At 56.9% G+C, this 16274-nt stretch overlaps 1 long non-coding RNA gene across 2 annotated transcripts in view; it reads right to left on the reverse strand.

Moving 5' to 3' along the window:
- LOC142930790 (uncharacterized) overlaps nt 1-16274 on the reverse strand; it is a 42778-nt gene that overhangs the window by 8572 nt on the left and 17932 nt on the right. Inside the window, exon 3 of one of the 2 annotated variants that reach the window (XR_012946739.1) lies at nt 12370-14665. The exons of the other annotated variant lie outside the window; for it this stretch is intronic. This is a non-coding gene — a long non-coding RNA (uncharacterized LOC142930790). Of the gene's footprint in view, nt 1-12369; nt 14666-16274 lie in introns of those variants that run through there. 2 annotated transcript variants of the gene reach the window in all.

The following is a 16274-nucleotide window of genomic DNA, read 5'->3' on the forward strand; positions in this document are numbered from 1 at the left end:
ACGAAATGAAAATCAATACAAGTTCTTACAGGGATGGCGATGGTGTAATAGCTCGGCGCAGTGAACTTGCAATCAAGCGGTGGGCGGTTCTACCTCCCAGCATGGCAGCTTAGATAAATTTGGATTTTTAACATTTTATTTTTAAATCTCCCCGCGCCTCTGTCCCACCGAGCGGTATAAAACGGGAACGCCACCGTGGTTCGCTCAGCTGGTCGCGTGTGAGTTGGGGGTAAAGTGTGGGTACTCCCGTCTGAGTGGCGTGGAAGAGTAGGCCAAAACACCGTCGAGAGGAGCTCTCCGGAGCTTTCTCTGATGGAGGCCTCCCCGCCAGCAGTGGCGTGAGCGAAAAAATTGCGGAGGGCTGCGTGTCGGTGCGATGCCACCAAAACGTTTACCGCACGCTGTCTAATGTCCCAGTTGCTTGACTGTAATCCCAAAGATTTATTTTTTTATTGAAATCAGAAACGAAGATTCGGACTCCCTTGTCCGAACAGCCAGTGACAAACGGGAAGTCTCCGGTGGTGTGCGAGAGACTGTGGTCACCAATCCAGAACAGAGAACCGTGGAACACACAAAATGACTCGATTCACGAATATAAAGGAGGGGGTATCACCATCATCATCATCACCGCGGCGATAAACCACTCCACGACTCCTGACTCAATTATCTGGGCTCAACCCACCGCACAGTGAAATTTCGGTTGTCTCCTCTACATCAACATCGACCGGAGGAAAAAGAAGAAGTCAGGGACAAGCAGCCAAGCTGTGTAGCTCCAAAGGTCAACAGCATCTTGTGTTCTATCAGAGGTGAAATCAGTGGACGGTGGTTTTACGAACTCTGGTATGAACCCAGAAAACCTGAGTTTTATTTCAAGCCACGGCTAACCATCAGTGGGCGAGCGATATCTCAATCTGACCTGGGTCCCCCCCCCCCACCACCAACTTCACCAAGCTACGCTGACCAGCGTGGTGAAGTATAGTCAAACGACCCTCCCCTATGACCGACACAACATGGGGAGGCCTTAAGCCAGAGCGTTTGTAGTCATTATTCAACGGAGAAGTTGGAAGACCGGGTTGCGTTTGCCTCCTGTTTCCCGTATAACGTGAAGCAGCAAAAAGACAAAAACGTGGACGGATTTCACCGAGAAGGGCGATTACCGTACTTAGCAAAGGAGGAAAAAAAGCACACGTACGCGTCTGTAACAGCGCGGCTTTTTGTCCTCGGAAGTATTTCATTGGCGGCACGAAAGCCCACACAAGCAGCTGGGCATAATTGAAAATCGTAAATTTGTATTCTTGGTTTGCGACCTCCACATTTTTGGGAAAACCCTCGGAACGATGCGACCGGTTTTCGAAATCGGGCGCGTCCTTGATAGCAACACAAATGTATACACAATTATCACTGAGGTCGGATCAGTTTTACGAGAGTTATCGTGCCCCCCCCACCCACCGCCCGCGACCCCCCACCACTTCTACAGCTAAAGCGTTTGCGCTTTCAGCCTTAGTTGTTGGGAAAGCGTCAAAACCCGCTCAGGTATCAAAAGTAAAAAAAAACCCAACAACAACAACCTGTATTATGGATATTGGTCGCGAAAGGCTACTGCGTGTTAAACTAACCCGCTCAGGGTTGCTCGAGTCCGAGTGCGTGCAGGAATGCACGTGGGGGGGGGGTACTTTGAGACGCGTGACCAACGAAGCTGCTGTTAAAAAGCGACCCTGCCACAGCCGCTGCCTGGGCTCCAGACCTCCGGTTTCGTACAAGAGAGAGGCAGCTTCCAGGATGTGAGAGGGTCGGCTCGGAAAAAAAAATACAGCCTGGGTCACGCAGAGCACTCGTTCAAACACACACACACACAAACGTAACTACATAAATACATAGGCACATACAACACCCCCCCCCCCCCCGACTTCGTATAGCATTAACAAACTTTTGGGGCAAGTGCTGTTAGCGAGCACTTATGAAGGCTAGAACGGCACACGAAGGGAGTGGGGTGGCCTTCAGCACGCCCGGCCGCTTTTGTCTCCCTAGTGGCGATGTTTACACACTTACACATGGGCACATGCACATACACACACACATACAGAGACACACAGACTCATACATACAGAGTACACACACACACATGGCCACATATACATACAATCACACAGACACATATATATTAGAAACACACATTCACACGTACTGCCACACGCAGTCCCACACATACATACACATATACAGATACACATAGACACGGACACACACAGAGATACACACGCGTGCTTTAAACACTCGTGCATGCACAGACACATGGACGAGCAAACATGTTCACACTCGCATGGAAGAGAGAGAGAGACCCACAGTTACATTGCCTTTTTTAGAGACTGCCAGGGCAAGTGTTGTTAGCGAGCACCTATTCAGGCAGGCACAGCGTACTGGGAGGTTAGTGTGGTCAGCACCACGCCCGGACACGTACAAACACACAACCACGCACTCTCACACGGATGCAATCTCACACACGGATGCACACGCGCACACTTGTGAACACACGGATACACACACTCACTCATGCAAAAATATGGCGAGCACACGGATACCAACTAACACACACGGATGCGCAGTGGCACAAAGACAAAGATCCCCCTTCATAGCCTCAACAGACTTTTTGGGGCAAGTACTGTTAGCGAACGCTATGAAGGTCGGCACGGCACACGAGGGGGTGGCTGGCCAGCACCACGCCCGGCCGCCTTTGTCTCCCCATTGGCGATGCTGACACACCGCGCCAGGTACTCATTTGAGGCTGAGTCGACCTAGGAGAGGCCCAGAACCGGTTCAGATAATCGTCACCCGGTGTCGGGGTGGCGGCCGTGAGCGGGCATCGAACTCGGGGGGGGGGGCGGGTCCGTCGTGCGGTGCCCTGACCGCTACGCTACCGCTCCCCCACCCATACACACAATCAAACACACACACACGCACGCGCGTGCCACGTGTAAACACTGCTGATGTTCTATCAGGAGCAAATCGACCTTGCTCTCAAGCTCGCCCAGTCTCTCTGTTTGTGCAGGAATTGCTGGTGGGGATGGAGGGAGGGAGGGAGGGGGTGGTGTGGGGGTGGTGTAGATAATGGGGATTCGACCCCCCCCCCCACCACCACCACCTTCATTGTAAACCTCGCGCGGCTCACGTGTCAGAGTCGGCTGACATTACTATCATAACCGTGAGTCACGGGTCCATTCACTGCTGGATTAATACGGCGGTCCCCGGCGCCGAGTCGCTCGTGGGAGGTTTGGGTGACCCCCGAACTTAACCGGGACGGGCGATGCGGGTTCGGGGAAGGCTCTGGTTCGGTTCTTACGTCGCCACTGATGTTCGCCGTGGGGATGAACGTCGAACTTCAGGTTTGGTGGCCCAGGCTCGGGGCGACTTAAGGCTCACCGCGGTGGCACACTGCTGCTCACCAGCATCTCGCCCCCCCCCCACCCCCCCACCCATCTACTCACACACGCATCGTCATCATCATCATGAGCCACAGGACTGTCCCGACTGCTGGATGAATATTCACGAAGCACACAAAGGCGGCCACAAAAGCATTGGTATTGTGACCGTGTCCTCCTTTTGCTCAGTTTATAAACACACGGTACTGTACGCGGAGCGGATGGAGCGGTGATCGCCCTGTGCGATGAACCCTACCCGATTTGAATACGATTCACGGCTAGCATCAGTGGCGAGTGATAGCTGAAGCGGCTCAGCGTCCCCGCACGCACCCCCCCCCCCCCCACTATTTACCCATTGTCCACCCGCACTGAACCGACGTGGTGAAGTATGGTCAAAGGAGCACCATAACTGACACGGGGTAGCCTCCGTCCAGCAGATTGACATTGTACTCATCCAGCCCTTTTGGTAAAATCCACGGCTGTACGATAGGCTCCCCACGCAGCACGCGGGTCGTCCATACTTCACCGCGCCGGTCAGCTGCGCGAGTTGGCGACGGCCGGAGCAGAGGACACACGGCAGCGTAGAAAGTTACAGGGCATACGGTACAACCTTGCCCTCTGGCTTCGCGTGACCCCGCAGCTGCGACAACATGTTTTTGCGCGCAGCGGTCACCACCCATCCCAGCAATGTCCAGGATCACACGAAACCTGCTTAGCTTCCGAGATTAAAAAAATCAGTCGATCGGCCGTACGGGAAAGAAAACGTCAGTCGAATGTATTTCCTGAAGAGTCCCCAACCTACGGCTGAATTTGACAACCGGAGCTGCCCGGGGCTGTGCGCCGGAAAATATTTTACCGCCGGACCCTAACCCCCCAGGCACCCCCCAGGCACCCCCCCCCCCCGCGGGGGTCCATCCGCTGGCACCGCACGCGGACTTTTGTTCCCGGACCTCCTGGGGTGTATTCCTGTACGAGGCATAAACGTTGCCCCAACGAAACGGATGAATGCCTGAACAGCGGGGCGACCTCAACACCACGTGGCTGGGGAGGGAGCAGTGAGGGGTGGGAGGGGGGCAGAGACCGCCGGGTTCACGGGGGCAGAGTTCACGTTCCAACACGGGTGCGGGTTGGGGTGTGTGGGGTGCTGCGGAATTGGGGGTGGGGATGGATGTTTGCACGGGGTGGGGGGTGTCTAAGAGCCATCATTGTCACTACCACCACCAACAACAACAACAACCGCCATTCGCCATGAACGTCATCGTGACGCTTGTGCCAGGAAACGTGCACTTTAATGACACGTGAAGTGTCGAGGGTCGCGGGATAGACCCGGGTGGCACGGGCTGACTGAGATGACTGCCCGACGCACCGCCTGTGCCCCTCGACTATGCCAACTTGCTGTTGTGTTTGAGCCGCCCGGCGCTCACTGCCATCAACCACCCATGGCCACCGGCATTGCCACGCAGCAGCAGCAGCAACAACAACAACCCCCGTTCACCATTAAGTGGCGGTGACGCCACCACGGAGCTCCTGTGCCATGCTAAGTGCACCTCGAGGCCACGTGACTTGTCGAACGCCCCGCTGGCAAGGAGGTCACGGGGCAGACCCCGGGTGCCGCACGGGTTGACCGACTAAAGACCGTCGCAGCATGAAAGTCGCCACCGTCAAGCGGCGGTCGCCGGAACCGCCGCTGTACGCGGTTGGCCACGGTGCGGTGCGAAAGAAGTTCAACGTACACACATTCAGGGGACGTCAGAGCGAAATTTTGTGAGAGTCATTACTACACCATGAGCCCTGACAGACACCCCCCCACCCATCCCGCTCCCCCCGTAAGGATAAATACGAGCAACACGCGTAGCACATACAAATGTACTGTACAACGACACGCGGTACACACGTGATACGAGACAGAACGCGCATCACGCGCGCCACGGACACGCGCGCGCGTTGCGCTGCGCCGCGCACCGCCAACACGCAGAGGCGACGCCGAAGCACGCGAATCCTCAACGACGCGAAGACTCCTCCCGTACGCAAGCGCAGTGCTGCCCCCACCACCTCCCCCGCCTGTCACGAACCCCACAACGCATTGGCCGTCCCGTCCGCCTGTTTGTTTAGCTGCCCGTCCGCCCGACTCCGCCACACACCCCCCCCCTCCCCACTCCTATCTGCCAGCACAGACAAAGATCCCCCGTGTAGCCTGTAACAGACTGTAGGGGGCAAGTGCTGTTAGCGAGCACCCTATTAAGGCCGGAACGGTACACGAGGGGGTGGGTGGCCAGCACCACGCCCGACCGCCTTTGTCTCCCCGGTGACGATGTTTACACACCGCACCAGGTACTCATTTGAGGCCGGGTCGTCATTAGGGGAGGCCCAGGACCGGTTCAGATAATCAGCACAGACACACAGACACACACAGAGACACAGACACACACAGACACACACCTGCCTTGCCTGCCCATCTGCTCCTTTAACATTCGCCCGCCGAGATATTCTACGGTAGCCCTCATCCCTGCCGGCTGTCTTCGTGTCTGCCTGCAGTGCCTGCCCCATGTGCTCGTCTATTTGATTGCCTGTCCGTTAGGCTGTCTGCCTCCCTATCTCTCGATCAGTGTCTGCCTGTCCGCTTCCCGTCTGTCTACGTGTCTAGCAGTCTGTCTGCTGGCCGATCTGTTTGCCCTGTCAACCGACCTGTCCATCTATCTATCTGACGAGTCTGCCTGTCGATATGTCTCTGCATGCCAGTCCGCCTATCAGTCCAATCCATGCGTCTATTCACATGCACGTCTGTCCATTTGTATAACCCCGTATGTCTGCCTGTCAATCTGTCCCGTCTACTTTTCTGTCCGTCTGTCCACCTATCCGCATGTCGTGTGTCTATCTGCCTGACTCTCCGTGTGTCTCTCTGCCCGTGCGAGTGCCTGGCTCTGCGTCCCGTGTGTTGAATTCGAGATTTGGGGGGGCATGGGGGGGGTGCAATTGGAATGCGTCGAGCGCGCGCTCCGGGGCTCCTCGCGAAGTTGACGTCGCCGGTTTCTCCACAAGGCGATGCCGAGGGAAGGCGGCAGGAGGAGGGAGGCGGCCGCTGCTTCGCCTCACCGAGGGCCGCGGAGCGGCGCTGGTGCTGCCGGTGGCGATGGCGCTGCCGGTGGCGATGGCGCTGGTGGTGGCGGTGGCGCTGGTGGTAGTGGAGGCGCTGGTGGTGGTGATGGTGCTGGTGGCACTGATGGTAGTAGTGGAGGCGCTGCTGGTGGTGGTGGCACTGGTGGTGGCGGGGCTGGTGGTGGTGGTTCTGGCGGCACCACCATTACCACCACCTTCATGGGTCTTTCTTGTTACCTTTCATAATCACCACCACCATCATTCCACACATCATCATCACCATACCACCAACGCAGAAACAGTGGACTCCCATCCCTGCGTGATCCATCAACCCCAGCTCAGAGTGATGGACACATCGTCGCGCACGGCTTTCATCATAACACACAGTTGGGCGGATTGGAGAGATGGGTGACACACTGAAAGAGAGAAATGGAGAGAGGGATGGTGAGAGGGATAGGTTGGTGAGTGGGAGGAGAGGGAATGGGGAGAGTAATCGAGAGAGAGATGGGGAGAGGGACGAGTGGGATAGCGAGAGTGGAGGAGAGGGAGGAGAGGGATGGTGAGAGGCAGGAGGGGCATAGTCAGACGGAGGAGCGGGATGACGGAGAGGGGGAATTGGATTGAGCTGCGATGACGGAAGAGCCGGTGAAAGAAAGTCTCCGTTGCCTTGGCAACCCTGAACATTCATCCCTGCGCGGTGTGTGCGTCAATAACATCCCAACCTCCTGAGAGAAGCAACTTGACGAGAAACACGCGCACTGCCGCCTGAACTACCACCAGCCCTACCGCCTGAACTACCACCAGCACTGCCGCCTGAACTACCACCAGCCCTACCGCCTGAACTACCACCAGCACTGCCGCCTGAACTACCACCAGCCCTACCGCCTGAACTACCACCAGCCCTGCCGTCTGAACTACCACCAGCCCTACCGCCTGAACTACCACCAGCACTACCGCCTGAACTACCACCAGCACTGCCGCCTGAACTACCACCAGCGCTACCGCCTGAACTACCACCAGCGCTACCGCCTGAACTACCACCAGCGCTACCGCCTGAACTACCACCAGCGCTACCGCCTGAACTACCACCAGCACTACCGCCAAAACTACCTTCAGCACTACCGCCAGAACTAACACCAGCACTAGACCCAGCACTACCACCAGAACTACCACGGCACTACCGCCAGTGCCACCGCCAGAACTAACGCAGGAACTACCACCAGAACTAACATCCAGCGGTGATATCAGGAGAGTTTCGTGAAGTGACAGAGGCAGCGTGTGGGAGGGGGTCCACTGCACTGTGTTTTGACCTGGGAAGGGAATTGGCAGTGAGTTCACGGGAGAATGAGGGCACGGGGGAGTGAGGATATGAAGGAATCAGACCAAGGGGAAATGAGGGAATGATGGAATGAGGGCATGGGGGCATGAGGGAATGGGGGCATGGGGGAATGAGGGTAATGATGGAATGAGGGCATGAGAGAATGAAGGAATGGGTCCGTGAGGGAATGAAGGAATGTGGGCATGATGCTATGTAGGGTGAGGCGATGGAGCTCGGTGAGGCTGTGGTGGTTGTGACACCTAACGAGGTGTAACGAGGAGGATGAGTTGTAATCCCGGGTCGCGTTGAGCCCCGCGGCGCAGTCAGGGCCGGTGCTGAGAATTCCCGACACGTGACCACCTGACCAACTCCTGTGGCCTGCCGAGTGCTGCCCCCCCCACCCTCCCCCGTACACCGTGTACACACACACCGTGTACACACACACCGTGTACACACACACCGTGTACATCGTGTACATCGTGTACACACACACACCGTGTACACACACACACCGCGTACACACACACCGTGTACATCGTGTACACACACCCCGTGTACACACACACACCGTGTACACACACACACCGTGTACACACACACACCGTGTACACACACACACACCGTGTACACACACACACCGTGTACATCGTGTACACACACACATCGTGTACACACACCCCGTGTACACACACCCCGTGTACACACACACACCGTGTACACACACACCGTGTACACACACACCGTGTACACACACACCGTGTACATAGTGTACACACACCCCGTGTACACACACACACCGTGTACACCGTGTACACACACACACCGTGTACACACACACCGTGTACATCGTGTACACACACACCGTGTACACACACACCGTGTACATCGTGTACACACACCGTGTACACACACCGTGTACACACACCGTGTACACACACACCGTGTACACACACACCGTGTACATCGTGTACACACACACCGTGTACATCGTGTACACACACACCGTGTACACACACACCCCGTGTACATCGTGTACACACACACCGTGTACACACACACACACACCGTGTACATCGTGTACACACACACACCATGTACACACACACCGTGTACATCGTGTACACACACACCGTGTACACACACACCGTGTACATCGTGTACACACACACCGTGTACACACACACACCGTGTACACACACCCCGTGTACATCGTGTACACACACACCGTGTACATCGTGTACACACACACCGTGTACATCGTGTACACACACACACCGTGTACATCGTGTACACACACCGTGTACACACACACCGTGTACATCGTGTACACACATCCTGTGTACATCGTGTACACACACACCGTGTACATCGTGTACACACACACCGTGTACACACACACCGTGTACACACACACATCGTGTACACACACCCCGTGTACATCGTGTACACACACACCGTGTACACACCACCCCTCACACCGTGTACACACCGTGTACACACAAACCCACACACCGTGTACACGCCGTGTACACGCCACCCCACACACAATGGGGCCACCGTACCGCAACACTCGCGCGGCCAGGGCCATCGGCTAGGAACCCCCCGAAGACAAGAGCACTGGCTCGACGCAAACGACGCCCAGATCCGCGGCACTCCTAGAGTGCGAGCGTCGCTGCCTTCCCCTTTCGCCTGCCAAAAGCCACCGGAGGACCCGGCGCAAGACCGCAGCGTTACCGCCGACCTGCAGGCCGAAACGCCACGGCAGATCCGCGCTACGAGGAACGGCCGGTGGGTGGAAAAGGCACGCGGGGGGGGGGGGGGTAGAGGGATATGCCGACCGGCACGACGTGCGGAGCTTCTGCCAGGCAACAAGGGTGATCTTTGGACCTCGTTCTACAGGACAAAAGCCCATCAGGTCACACGGTGGATCTCCGGCTCCCGAAGGACGACAATGCCATCCGTCAACGCCGGAAAGAGAATTTCGAACAGCTCCTGAACGGGGAATCCACCATGACGGATGAGACCCTCCAAGTTACGAACCATCGGTGATCAGAGGCGTGTGGCCAACGAGCAGACGAAGTCGAACAGAGCCTGCGGTCCGGATGGCATCACAGCTGAAGTCTCCCAAGTCGGCGGCCACCTGCTCACTTCAAGGCTCCACAAGCAGAGCCTCCGGATTTGGCGTGAAGACGACCTCAGGAATGGGGCAATCTTCGAGACGGGGGACAAGTCATGCTGTGGAAACTACAGGGGGATCTCCCTTCTTGTCTATGGCCGGATAGATCCTGGCCCGCATCCTGCTCAATCGTCCCGAGTCCTGTTGCCGAGAAGGTCCTGCCAGAGACACAGTGCGGATTCCGACCATCCCGGGGCACTGCAGATACGGTCTTCGCTGCCCGACAGATTCAAGAAAAAGTGTCGAGAGCAGCATCAAGAACTGTTCTTGGCATTCACCGACCTAACCAAGGCATTTGACTCCCTCGACCGGGAAAGCCCTTCGGAGTATTCTCCGATGTCTTGGATGTCTTTGAGATCAGAACGGGTGTCAGACAGGGCTGCGTGATTGCCCCAACCCCCCCCCCCTCCCCACCTTATCGACCACCTGTATGGTCACGGTCACCCTCCTCGTCCACGGTCGCCTTCCGTCCGGCGTCAGCGTCTGGACGGGAAGCTCTTCAACATCGGACGTGTTCGGGCAACGAAGAAGAACCTGACCGCACAGGACATCCACGGCCCGACGACTGCTGCTTCGTGGTGGCTCCCTCTAATCAGGACATCCATATGACCGTCAATGTATTCGACCGTGCACATAAGAGACTCGGCTTAACCTTGGACATAGCCAAAATGAAGATCCTCCACCAACCGCCATGCGACCAGCCAAACATCCCACCTGACTATTGATGTCGATGGAGAGGCCCTTGAACCCATAATTACGTGGAGTATTTCCCTTACCTCGGTAGTCATCACCAGCGTCGATGACGAAGAGGAGAGTCCGGTGCGCCAGCACCGGACTCTCCTCTTCGTCATCGCAGCGAAACGCAGACAACCTGCCGGTGCCACCGGCACCGCGCTCGAGCACTTCCCGTCAGCGCTGCCTCCGCCAAATCCAGGGAACGATCGAGTGGGAAGATCGCTGCACCGATGCGAGTGTCCTCCTCCAAGCTGACACCGCCAGCATTGATGCGATACCTCGAAAAGAAAACAACTCCGATGAAACCGGGCACTGCATCCGCGTACCTGAGAACCGCCTTTCCTCCCGGCTCTCCAACGGTCAGCGGACGAGGGAAGGGCAAATGAAGCGGTTCAAGGATACCCTCGAGTCCTCCCTGAAGTGCGGGAAAAATAATCAGCCTTCGAGACTGGGAGGGGCAGCAGGCCGCCGACGGCCTAGGGTGGTGCCGCTGCATCCCCCAGGCCGCGGGCCCACTACAGGACCCAACAAGGTCTCGATGCCGAACCGGATCGACGGCAAAAAAGAATTAAAAAGGAAGCCGATCCGGTACCGCAGCCGATCCGGCACCGCAGATTCCACTTCCATCTGGGACCGCGTGGGCATGCCCCCAACGGCCAAAGATCTGCGGATCCAGAATTGGACTCCTCGGTCACCTCGAGAGGCACCACTGAACCTGACGGACGTCATCCTCAAACCCCCCAGGGACTGCCGATGACGACGTACACACCACCACGTGGTTCACGCCAACCTAAGTATACAAACCACACCAACAACACACCACGAACACACACCACCACGTGGTCCACGCCAACCTAAGTACACAAACCACACCAACAACACACCACGAACACACACCACCACGTGAACACGCCGCATGAACACACACCGCCCCATCAACACACACCATGACCACACGTCACTCACCATGTACCATGTTACACACACTCTAGGGGTTGGAGTTGGGGGGGGGGGGGCGGTGTGTGTGTGTGTGTGGTGAGTTAGTGGCCGATGCACGGGTGTCAGTTTCTTGGAAACTGTATCCGTGTGTCAGCTGGCTCCGAGTTCGCTCACAGCGCGTACACACACGCACACAAGACAAAGATCCCCCGTTGAGCCTTAACAGACCGTTGGGGCAAGTGCTTTTAGCAAGCACAAATGAAGGCCGGCACCTCAAACACGAGGGGGTGGGTGGCCAGAACCACGCCCGGCCGCCTTTGTCTCCCCAGTGGCGATGTTCAATAATTTTAAGGCTGAATCGACCTCGGATCCGTTCAGATAATCGTCACTGGTGTTGGCCGCGATCGGGACTCAAACTCGGGTGGCCGGTTTCAAAGCGCAGCGTAGCGCTAACCGCTACACTACCGCTCCCCACAGTTAATGCACACACACGCACACACGTACACACACTGACACTTGTGTGAATGCACGTGCACACATGCACGCACACACATGTGCGAGCATTCACGTGCATTCGCACACGCATGCACACGCGTGTACACGTGGGACACACACACATTTGCGCGCGCACGCACACACGCACGCACGCACTCTCACATTGGGCAGTGCGGACGCGGCCCAGCCGTTGCCCGCGCGTTCACCACTTTATTGTTGCAGAGGTTCGCGGTTCGAATCCAGCGACCGCCCTGCTTAATACCGCGGGGGCGATGACCGTAATAGCACAACGCCGCCGCCTGCTTCGCGAGTGGACCTTAGGATCCAAGTTTGCGAAATTCAAAAATTGTACATCGCACAATTACTTAATCTGGATTAGAAACACGCGAGAAAATTCCACACGACCACGGGAAGAGAGACACACGCAAACTCCAAATATACAGCAGCAGGCGACAGGGTCGGGATCGAACCCACGACCTCCTGCATACCAGGCGAGGTAGTTAACATCTCATAGCCACCGTGATGATGATGAGAGAGAGACACGCAAACTCCAAATATACAGCAGGCGACAGGGTCGGGATCGAACCCACGACCTCCTGCATACCAGGCGAGGTAGTTAACATCTCATAGCTACCGTGATGATGATGAGAGAGAGAAACGCAAACTCCAAATATACAGCAGCAGGCGACAGGGTCGGGATCAAACCCACGACCTCCTGCATACCAGGCGAGGTAGTTAACATCTCATAGCCACCGTGATGATGATGAGAGAGAGAAACGCAAACTCCAAATATACAGCAGCAGGCGACAGGGTCGGGATCGAACCCACGACCTCCTGTATACCAGGCGAGGTAGTTAATATCTCATAGCCACCGTGATGATGATGAGAGAGAGACACGCAAACTCCAAATATACAGCAGGCGACAGGGTCGGGATCGAACCCACGACCTCCTGCATACCAGGCGAGGTAGTTAACATCTCATAGCCACCGTGATGATGATGAGAGAGAGACACGCAAACTCCAAATGTACAGCAGGCGACAGGGTCGGGATCGAACCCACGACCTCCTGCACACCAGGCGAGGTAGTTAACATCTCATAGCCACCGTGATGATGATGAGAGAGAGACACGCAAACTCCAAATGTACAGCAGGCGACAGGGTCGGGATCGAACCCACGACCTCCTGCACACCAGGCGAGGTAGTTAACATCTCATAGCCACCGCAGGTCAATGGCGTCGTTCAAACTGTTTTTAAGCTCGGGCGGGGACGCGTCACGGCCAGGAGGGGCGATGGCCGTGATGATAAAGAAGAGTGACGGTGCGTGGTAGCCGAGGCAGGGAGACGCGTCCGAGGGCACGTCCACCCGGAGAGAAGGAGCGATGAAATCGGCCTCGCGCGTGCAGGCGCTCGGCGGGCGAGATGGTGGCGGCTCGGGAATGGGGAGGCCTTCATCCAGCAGTGGATTGACCACGGGCGACGATGACAACGACTACGGCGGCAAGCTAGCGGGTCTTTGCCACTCCTGTTGTTCTCAGACCTTTGTTTACGGTCTCTATTAAAAGTCCTTGACGGCTCCTATTTATATCGTCTGCCCATTGAGATGCGCTGCTGCTATTACAAGGGAGAGCAGGGAGAGGAGAGGTGGTGGGGGGGGGGGGTGGTACCGCTGTCCCCCCCCCGTAGCCCTTGGCTTCGCGAGAAACAGCCGGCGCTGAAAATTAAAATGCATCACCACGGTCAGTCATGCGCAAGGGCAGCACATTGTGAGTCGGAGGCATTGGCTCACCGACAAGACCCCTGACCGCAAAGAACACCAGTTCAAACACCGGCCAGGGTCAACTTGGCCATTTGGCACCTGCCATCGGCGCCATCGCCACCGGCATTGCCACCAACAGCGCCATCGCCACCATCACCGACGTCACCGGCATTGCCGCCATCGCCGCCATCACCACCATCACCGCCATCGCCACCATCGCCGCCAACACCGCCATCGCCGCCATCACCACCGCCATCGTGAACGTGAACCCTGCACCTGGAAGCTTTATCCCCCAAAGTGAAGCTGGTGATTTCCGTCTGAATGGGCGAACACATCTGTGACAACTCTGTGTGAAAAAAGAGCTTCGTGGCTCATCGGATTCCTCCGTTCTCAATAAAAGAATCCGATTCTGAACGTGCATCCCTGCAGCGGCGTGCTCACCGCCAACTACTGCCGCTGGAGCTCTAGAGAGCCGGCCTACTCTTCCACACTGACCACGCTTCACCCACCTCACGCGGCCTAAAGATCGACTGGCTGCGGCCGTTACCCACTGACACCGCCGGGTTGGGCAGAGGTGGAGGTCGCTGGAGTTGTGACGGACGGAAATCAGGAGCTCGCGGCCGCCGTTGCAGCTGCCGCGCCGTGAGATCGGGGCGAGCCGGGCGCCCCCCGGGTCCGCCACCGCCGCCCCCCCCCCCTCCTGCGGTGCGGCTTCACAAGAAACGTCGCCCGGCCTGCGTCAGTCGAGGGGGGGGAGGGGGCGAGCCGAGCCAATTTGGCGTCAGGAAACTAATAAAAAACTTTTTATTTATTTTTCACAGGTAAGGCCACACTGAGCTGTTGTAGCTCTTTGTCAGCAGCGACCTGGCGATGACAAGTGACAGCTCAACCAAGTGGCTTATCGCGTGGGACATTTACAGCGGCCAAATACTCCATAAACACGTGGTGCTGATTATAAATGTGGAGGGAAAAACCGGAGGAGCCGGAGAATCCACTCGACCATGGGTAGAGAGAGGCACGCACACTCCAAATATACAGCAGGCTTCAGGGTTGGAATCAAACTCGAGACCCCCTGTACACCAGGCGAGGCAGTTAACATCTCCTAGCCACCGTGGCGCCCAGAAACCGTCAACACCAGCGGCGAGCGGCGGCCGGCAACACTAAAGCATCGAGGAAGCGAGCGGCGGCTCAATTCAGTTCCTGCAGAAGCTCGTGGAGGGAAACGTCGGACGTCGAGCCGAGCGGCACGTGGCGCGACCTGGCGGAGCGTTGGAGGTTTCCCGCACCTCACGGATTCGGGTGGCTCGGAGCAATGGCACGAGCGGATCCTCCCATCCCGGCTGTTGAGGAGTTGACTCGGCCCATCATCCCTCCAGGGTCGATAAAATAGCTACCAACGTTGTGACTGTTTTTTTACGGTAAGCTCGCCCCCCCGCCCCGACCCCGTCGTAGGAATGTGCAATTTCCATCGATGGCTCAGGGCTGTGAGCGGGGAGGTGAGCACCGCCCCCAACGCACAAAAACGCTGACTTTTGATTACAAGCAGCACGTGGCCCTGCCACGGGAACGAGGAATTTCTAAGAGCGTGAGATGAGCCGCTGTCCGCGGAGGCCGCTCTGACTCTTTGACTTTGACGGTCCCTTGGAACATAGCAGCCCCCAGCTTAAAATAGCGTCCACCCAGCACCAGCGCGCCCGCCACCACCACCACCACACCATCTCCACCCCAGCGCTCCCGAGCCCAATGAAAGCTCCATAAAAGGTGTGCGTACGCCCGTGTACGTACAACAACAGCCGCCGTTCGCCACGAAGCGACGGCGATGTGTCACCCCGGCGCCCTGCGCCAGGCTAGGTGCACCTCTGGGGTTATTGCGTGAAGCGTCAAAGGCTCGTTGGGCGATTAACAATTTCCCAGCACGGGGCCCCCCCAAAAGCTCAAAACGCCAAGGGGCCAGCAGCAAACGGCACTGCCAGAGTTATGATAGACAGTACCGTAAATGTGCTTCTTGAATTGGGCAAGGTTATTATTTTATGAGCTCGGGGAAAAAAAGAAAGACGGGAGGAGGGAATTGCCAGATGCAGCAGTGCGAGGGAAGAGGCAGAAAGAGAGGTGTGTTGTGATGCCCAGTCTGGTGAGAGGGTGAGTGGGGTGGGTGAGTGAGCGAGAGGATGAGTGAGTGTATGAGTGAGTGTATGAGCCAGTGTGTGAGTGTGTGAGTGGGTGAGTGTATGAGCGGGTGAGTGTATGAGCGGGTGAGTGAGTGAGCAAATGAGCGAGTGAGTGAGTGAGCGAGTGAGTGTATGAGCGAGTGAGTGTATGAGCAAGTGAGTGTATGAGCGAGTG

This window comes from Petromyzon marinus, chromosome 43, assembly GCF_048934315.1.
Source record: "Petromyzon marinus isolate PM22_M1 ecotype Great Lakes invasive population chromosome 43, UKy_Petmar_22M1.pri1.0, whole genome shotgun sequence".
NCBI classification, from domain to species: domain Eukaryota; kingdom Metazoa; phylum Chordata; class Hyperoartia; order Petromyzontiformes; family Petromyzontidae; genus Petromyzon; species Petromyzon marinus.